Source organism: Amphiura filiformis, chromosome 17 (genome assembly GCF_039555335.1).
Source record: "Amphiura filiformis chromosome 17, Afil_fr2py, whole genome shotgun sequence".
Lineage (NCBI taxonomy): Eukaryota > Metazoa > Echinodermata > Ophiuroidea > Amphilepidida > Amphiuridae > Amphiura > Amphiura filiformis.
The window spans coordinates 16,303,129-16,311,511 of NC_092644.1; positions in this window are offsets into that span (position 1 = coordinate 16,303,129).

An 8,383-nucleotide genomic window follows, 5' to 3' on the forward strand; every position below is an offset into this window, starting at 1 on the left:
GAAATTTGAAACAGTAAAGCATAATTTACGAAAAACTTGGAAAACAATCAATAATATCATTGGCCGTAATAAGAAAAGTAACATTCAAACTCAATTCACAAGTACACAAGGTCATGTGATCTCTGATCCTCAAATAATTTCCGACGAATTTAATGACTTTTTTACAAGCATTGGGCCAAAATTAGCATCCACAATAGTTACAGACGGGAAGAACTATTATGATTACTTGAAAACACCATCAAATAGTAGCATGTATATGAAACCAGTTGTAAAAGAGGAAATTGTAAAGATTATACATAAGTTCAAACCAAAATAAAAGTGCCGGTCATGACGATATAGGCAATTTTGTTGTCAAAAGGATAGCAAATGAAATATCAATACCTCTCACTGTAATTTTTAATATTTCCATTACTTCTGGAAAAGTCCCTGATGAATTGAAGATTGCAAAAGTAATCCCTATCTATAAGAAGGATAGTCATGCCGTGTTTTCCAACTATCGACCTGTCTCTGTTCTTCCATGTTTTTCAAAGATTCTTGAAAGACTAGTGTTCAACAGATGCATGAATTACATTAATAAATACAATATTTTAAATGAAAAACAATTTGGTTTTAGGTCTAATCATTCTACGTATATGGCAATTTTGGAATTAGTTGATAAAATCAGTACTTCAGTTGAAAATAATGAAAGTACAGCAGGAATATTTTTAGATTTGTCTAAAGCCTTCGACACAATTGATCACAGCATTTTGTTATACAAATTAGAGTATTACGGGTCAGGGGAAATGTATTAAATTGGTTTACAGATTATTTGTACAATAGGAAACAATATGTATATTACAATTCATGTAAATCCAGCTATATGAGCATTTCATGTGGTGTACCTCAGGGGTCGATTTTAGGCCCATTACTATTCATACTGTATGTTAATGATATTATAAATACTACCTCTGTTCTAGAATTTGTTTTGTTTGCAGACGACACTACTATTACCTATTCACACCCAGATATTATATCTAAATTTGATCTCATTAACAAGGAACTAGAAGAGGTCAATAATTTGTTTAAAGCAAATAAGCTGTCTGTAAATGCAAGCAAGACAAATTATATGCTACTTGGTACAAGTCGTAAAACATGTATTTGCAATGATAGTGTTAACATTGTATTGGATAAAACGAATTTGGAAAGAGTTAAAAATACAAAATTTCTTGGAGTTACAATTGACGAGAACCTGACATGGAAAAATCATATTGATAACATTGCAAAGAACATGTCTAAGGGTATAGGAATCATTAACAAAATTAAACATTTCGTACCTGAGCATATTCTATATTCATTATATTGTACACTGGTACTTCCTTATGTTAATTACGGTATTATAGCATGGGGCAGCACTTGTAAAACATACTTAGATAAACTTTTCAAGCTGCAAAAGAGGGCACTTCGAATTGTATCAAATAGTCATTACCTAAGTCATTCAGCTCCTCTCTTTCAGAACTATAAAGTACTTAATGTCTACGATACCTATAATCTTGAATTAAGTACTTTTATGTATAAACATTTTACCAATCAACTTCCTGAAGCATTTCAAAAGTATTTTGTAAGGCAGAGTACTCTGCACAAGTACCACACGAGAAACAATGAAGATTACCAGGTTCCTAAATCTAAAACGAATTTCGCTCATAAAACCTTAAAAACAGCGGGCCCAATTAAGTGGAATTCACTTGAGAAACATATAAAGACTATAAAGACGATCAAGCATTTCAAAACCAAAGTGAAAGATAATATTATTCTTAATTACATTTAGTATTTTATCTAACTTCCTTGTACGGCTTAAAGTAATTTAATTGTGTATCGTATTATCTGTAATATAGTTAATGTAGTATTGAATTTATCTCGGTAATTTCTTGCATATTCTTGATCACAAAACAGGCTCTTTTGGTTTTGTTAGGGTAAATGGGGGGTGTTTTTGACATTTTGCGGTATATTTTGTTGTTGTTGTTATTTTGAAACATTTTTTGTTGTTGTTAGGACAGGGGTTCTTAATACAGGCCATCCGGCCTTCCGAGAACCTCCTCATTCAATGTATGTGTTTAATTGTTGTGCTGTTATATTTTATATTTGAATGAAATAAAGATGAATGAATGAATGAATGAATGACTATAAGATCAGTGTTGAATAATGTTATTTTCTTTGATACACACCCCCTTCCCCACCCACAACATACCCCACCCAACACACCCCCCACCTAATATGCAACAAATTTACCTGATGAAACCAGTTGGTTAACCCATATCCCTGGTTAATCTCGCCGACATTTCAACTGAAGGCTTCCGAAATAGGTGAGTAGTCAAGTCCAAAGTTTAATTAAATATAATACCAGCAAATCTGTATTTATTTATTCATATCTTATCTCATTACATATCACAAGCAAGACCATTGAGATAAGGCGATTTGTTAGCCGCACATAGCACAAAATGTATACTCTTTTTTAAGTCGCGCCAGGAAGCATCTATTTTTATAAGCAGGTGAAGTTGATTACGGAAGATGTGCTCCTTAATTTGATACCCCCATAAAAAGTCAGCAAGAGATTGTCATTGGGCGTTGGTTTTTCGTTTTTCGCCGAAAACCTGGTTTTCCAAGCGATAAACTACAATCAACGAAAAAAGTCTTGGAACGCTTGCGGTTAAATAACGGAAAACTGTCACCCCCTCTCCCCCGTTCAATGTTGAGAAATACCAAAGTCTTCAGCGGTTTCCCAATGTGTTCCAACATTGATTGATGGGGAGAGGGGAAGGGTTAATCATTGTTGTAGATGTCATTCTTGTTCCCGGGCAAAATATACGTCATTTCCATGATCATATGAAATTCTGCACGGAATTTCGACAGAGTGTACCAAGCGTTCCAAGGACTTTTTTCGTAGATTGTCTCTGCCGAATGCAAAATATTTCATCTAAATTTCGTTTTTGGCTCATAACTCAAAAACAGAATGTCGTATGAGCTTCTCATTGCACACGATTTGAGAGTGGATTATATGCTTTGGAATCATAGCAAAATTGTTGATAAAGAAATTGGTTTCTCTAGGAAGTGGTCACTGCAATCACCCCCTATGCTAAAATACACGCATTTTGCAATTATAGCTCTAAACTGCTCTAAAATGTCGTTTTTGTCCCATAACTCAAAAACAGAATGTTGTATGAGCTTCATATTTCACAGGATTTGGAAGTACACCATGTACTTAGGAATCATAATACAATTGCTGATAAAGAAATTGGTTGGTTCAGGGAGTGGGCACTGAAACACCCCATACCCCAACTTACACGCATTTAATGAAATTTTTATGCTATATCTCAAAACCGAGAAATCGTTTCAAACACATATCTCGTAATTACGGCTCTAAGCTGCATGATTCCGAGTTGCCTAATTTATTTTTAAAATTAATATTAAAGTTCACCTTCATAGCACTTGTCAGATAGGTGAATGAACGTTAGAAAAAAGAAAATTGAGTTTTAATTTAATACTAAAACCGCATGTACGTTACGATTTGTAATGAAGTAAATAATAAACTACGACTATCTTCAGTAGATAGCATTAACTTGTTTTTGACATGATGTAACAACTATCTTCAGCAGATGTGTGCTTCACAAATTTGTGTATGTATAATGCGTGGGGTGTGTGCGTGCATGGTGTAGGGCGTGGGATGTATGTGGGGGTAGGGCGGAGGGGGTTTGTAGGACTATTATAAGATCACATTTAAATCGGAAAGTATTTTATTTGGGAGCTTTTGGGAAAGAAATAAAGAAATGATTAAATAAATTAAAATCAAACATAGAGAAAGAAAGGAAGAAAAAAGACAGAAAAAATAAAGCCAAAATGTATACTTCATGTATTTATAATAAACAAAAATTTTCACCGGGTTCACCGTCGCAAATAATAAATGAGACAGAAAAAGTGATACCGCATGGGAATCGAACCCAGACCCTCAGGTTTACAAGACCTCTGCCTTAACCACTTCGCCACGGGAGCTTCGTGATTAAGACGCTTGTAATTTGAACCTATAAGCGGTCACTTCAACTTTTTTTCCAAGTTCATGTTTTTATTTATTTAAAATGCCTTTCGTTCATTCTTTCATTGATTGAAACTAAGTATTTTATTTAAAATGACTTTCGTTCATTCTGTCATTGATTCATTAATTGATCTTTCTTTCTTTCCTTCTTTCTTTCTTTCTTTCTTTCTTTCTTTCTTTCTTTCTTTCTTTCTTTCTTTTTAATACAAAGAAAGAAAAAAGAAGCATAGAAATAATGAATTCATAATTTAGCAATGATTCACGCAATTAAAACACGAATAGTCAAATGGTGTAAAGTGTAAACCCATAATGGTAATCTGTAATGGTAAACTGCTGCATTGAACAACGTGCATACTGAGCAGTTTGCCCTGTATTAATATTAATATATACGTATAGATATCTATTTCAATTCAAAATGGCAAACTGCTAACAAATTTCATAAATGCGATCAATGTGTCATTACTTTTGTATTCAAACATTCTCAATTGGTATAGCCAATGTAAACGAACATCACGCGTCATGAGATGCGGCCTAAAACCATAAAAGGTCGATTTTGGACCATTTTGTCATTATGGTAAACTGATGCACTTTGCCGTTTGCACCATACAGCTTTACACTTTCCCCGATACCTGACTACTATAAAAGACCAAAACTGGTTACTTCGATTGCGAAATGGCAGCGTGGCTCAACGGCTTAGTCCTTCGACTGGTAATCTTTTGACTATTGATTGATGCGAATGGTTCGAATCCCCGTGGTGGTCGATTTTTTTCTTTAAGTGTATTCAATTGTTGTTTTCTTTTTTTTTTCTTTTTTTTTCTCACCGCAAAAGCGTATTTTATTATAAATAATATTCAGCAATGAGTTGTTTCAAATTGTTACATCATAATCTTTCTGATTCGTTCGGATAAGCCTATACTCAGCAAACACAAGTTTTACAGAAAACATTTACATGTTGGGTTATATTATAAAGGGTACAGAATGTTTTAATAAAATTCAAAAACATTTTGGAAAACATGCTGCAAAACATTGTAATATTTTTTAAAAACTATATTTGTAGTGTTTTTTGAATTATGAGACAAAAACGAGATTTTAGTCATAATTACGAAATGTGTGTAATTTAGCATAGGAGGTGTTTTCAGTGACCATTCCCTAAATAATCCAACATCTTTATCAACAATTTTATTATGATTCAAAGGGATATTATATACTCCCAAATCGTGTGCAATATGAAGCTCATAGAACCTTTTGTTTTTAAGTTATGAGACCAAAATGACATTTTAGAGCAGTTTAGAGCCATAATTACGAAACGTGTGTTGTTTAGCATAGGGGATGGTTTCAGTGACCACTCCCTAAATAAACCAATTTCTTTATCAACAATTTTGTTATGATTCCAAAGCATATAATCCACTCTCAAATCGTGTGCAATGAGAAGCTCATACGACATTCCGTTTTTGAGTTATGAGCCAAAAACGAAATTTAAATGAAATATTTTGCATTCGGTAGAGACAATCAACGAAAAAAGTCTTGGAACGCTTGCGGTTAAATAACGGAAAACTGTCACCCCCTCTCCCCCGTTCAATGTTGAGAAATACCAAAGTCTTCAGCGGTTTCCCAATGTGTTCCAACATTGATTGATGGGGAGAGGGGAAGGGTTAATCATTGTTGTAGATGTCATTCTTGTTCCCGGGCAAAATATACGTCATTTCCATGATCATATGAAATTCTGCACGGAATTTCGACAGAGTGTACCAAGCGTTCCAAGGACTTTTTCGTAGATTGTCTCTGCCGAATGCAAAATATTTCATCTAAATTTCGTTTTTGGCTCATAACTCAAAAACAGAATGTCGTATGAGCTTCTCATTGCACACGATTTGAGAGTGGATTATATGCTTTGGAATCATAGCAAAATTGTTGATAAAGAAATTGGTTTCTCTAGGAAGTGGTCACTGCAATCACCCCTATGCTAAAATACACGCATTTTGCAATTATAGCTCTAAACTGCTCTAAAATGTCGTTTTTTGTCCCATAACTCAAAAACAGAATGTTGTATGAGCTTCATATTTCACAGGATTTGGAAGTACACCATGTACTTAGGAATCATAATACAATTGCTGATAAAGAAATTGGTTGGTTCAGGGAGTGGGCACTGAAACACCCCATACCCCAACTTACACGCATTTAATGAAATTTTATGCTATATCTCAAAACCGAGAAATCGTTTCAAACACATATCTCGTAATTACGGCTCTAAGCTGCATGATTCCGAGTTGCCTAATTTATTTTTAAAATTAATATTAAAGTTCACCTTCATAGCACTTGTCAGATAGGTGAATGAACGTTAGAAAAAGAAAATTGAGTTTTAATTTAATACTAAAACCGCATGTACGTTACGATTTGTAATGAAGTAAATAATAAACTACGACTATCTTCAGTAGATAGCATTAACTTGTTTTTGACATGATGTAACAACTATCTTCAGCAGATGTGTGCTTCACAAATTTGTGTATGTATAATGCGTGGGGTGTGTGCGTGCATGGTGTAGGGCGTGGGATGTATGTGGGGTAGGGCGGAGGGGGTTTGTAGGACTATTATAAGATCACATTTAAATCGGAAAGTATTTTATTTGGGAGCTTTTGGGAAAGAAATAAAGAAATGATTAAATAAATTAAAATCAAACATAGAGAAAGAAAGGAAGAAAAAAAAGACAGAAAAATAAAGCCAAAATGTATACTTCATGTATTTATAATAAACAAAAATTTTCACCGGGTTCACCGTCGCAAATAATAAATGAGACAGAAAAAGTGATACCGCATGGGAATCGAACCCAGACCCTCAGGTTTACAAGACCTCTGCCTTAACCACTTCGCCACGGGAGCTTCGTGATTAAGACGCTTGTAATTTGAACCTATAAGCGGTCACTTCAACTTTTTTCCAAGTTCATGTTTTATTTATTTAAAATGCCTTTCGTTCATTCTTTCATTGATTGAAACTAAGTATTTTATTTAAAATGACTTTCGTTCATTCTGTCATTGATTCATTAATTGATCTTTCTTTCTTTCCTTCTTTCTTTCTTTCTTCTTTCTTTCTTTTCTTTCTTTCTTTCTTTTTTTTTTTTTTAATACAAAAAAAGAAAAAAGAAGCATAGAAATAATGAATTCATAATTTAGCAATGATTCACGCAATTAAAACACGAATAGTCAAATGGTGTAAAGTGTAAACCCATAATGGTAATCTGTAATGGTAAACTGCTGCATTGAACAACGTGCATACTGAGCAGTTTGCCTGTATTAATATTAATATATACGTATAGATATCTATTTCAATTCAAAATGGCAAACTGCTAACAAATTTCATAAATGCGATCAATGTGTCATTACTTTTGTATTCAAACATTCTCAATTGGTATAGCCAATGTAAACGAACATCACGCGTCATGAGATGCGGCCTAAAAACCATAAAAGGTCGATTTTGGACCATTTTGTCATTATGGTAAACTGATGCACTTTGCCGTTTGCACCATACAGCTTTACACTTTCCCCGATACCTGACTACTATAAAAGACCAAAACTGGTTACTTCGATTGCGAAATGGCAGCGTGGCTCAACGGCTTAGTCCTTCGACTGGTAATCTTTTGACTATTGATTGATGCGAATGGTTCGAATCCCCGTGGTGGTCGATTTTTTCTTTAAGTGTATTCTATTGTTGTTTTTTTTTTTTTTTTTTTTTTTTTTCTCACCGCAAAAGCGTATTTTATTATAAATAATATTCAGCAATGAGTTGTTTCAAATTGTTACATCATAATCTTTCTGATTCGTTCGGATAAGCCTATACTCAGCAAACACAAGTTTTACAGAAAACATTTACATGTTGGGTTATATTATAAAGGGTACAGAATGTTTTAATAAAATTCAAAAACATTTTGGAAAACATGCTTTTTGCAAAACATTGTAATATTTTTTAAAAACTATATTTGTAGTGTTTTTGAATTATGAGACAAAAACGAGATTTTAGTCATAATTACGAAATGTGTGTAATTTAGCATAGGAGGTGTTTTCAGTGACCATTCCTAAATAATCCAACATCTTTATCAACAATTTTATTATGATTCAAAGGGATATTATATACTCCCCAAATCGTGTGCAATATGAAGCTCATACAACATTTTGTTTTTAGGTTATGGGACAAAAATGACATTTTAGAGCAGTTTAGAGCCATAATTACGAAACGTGTGTTGTTTAGCATAGGGATGGTTTCAGTGACCACTCCTAAATAAACCAATTTCTTTATCAACAATTTTGTTATGATTCCAAAGCATATAAT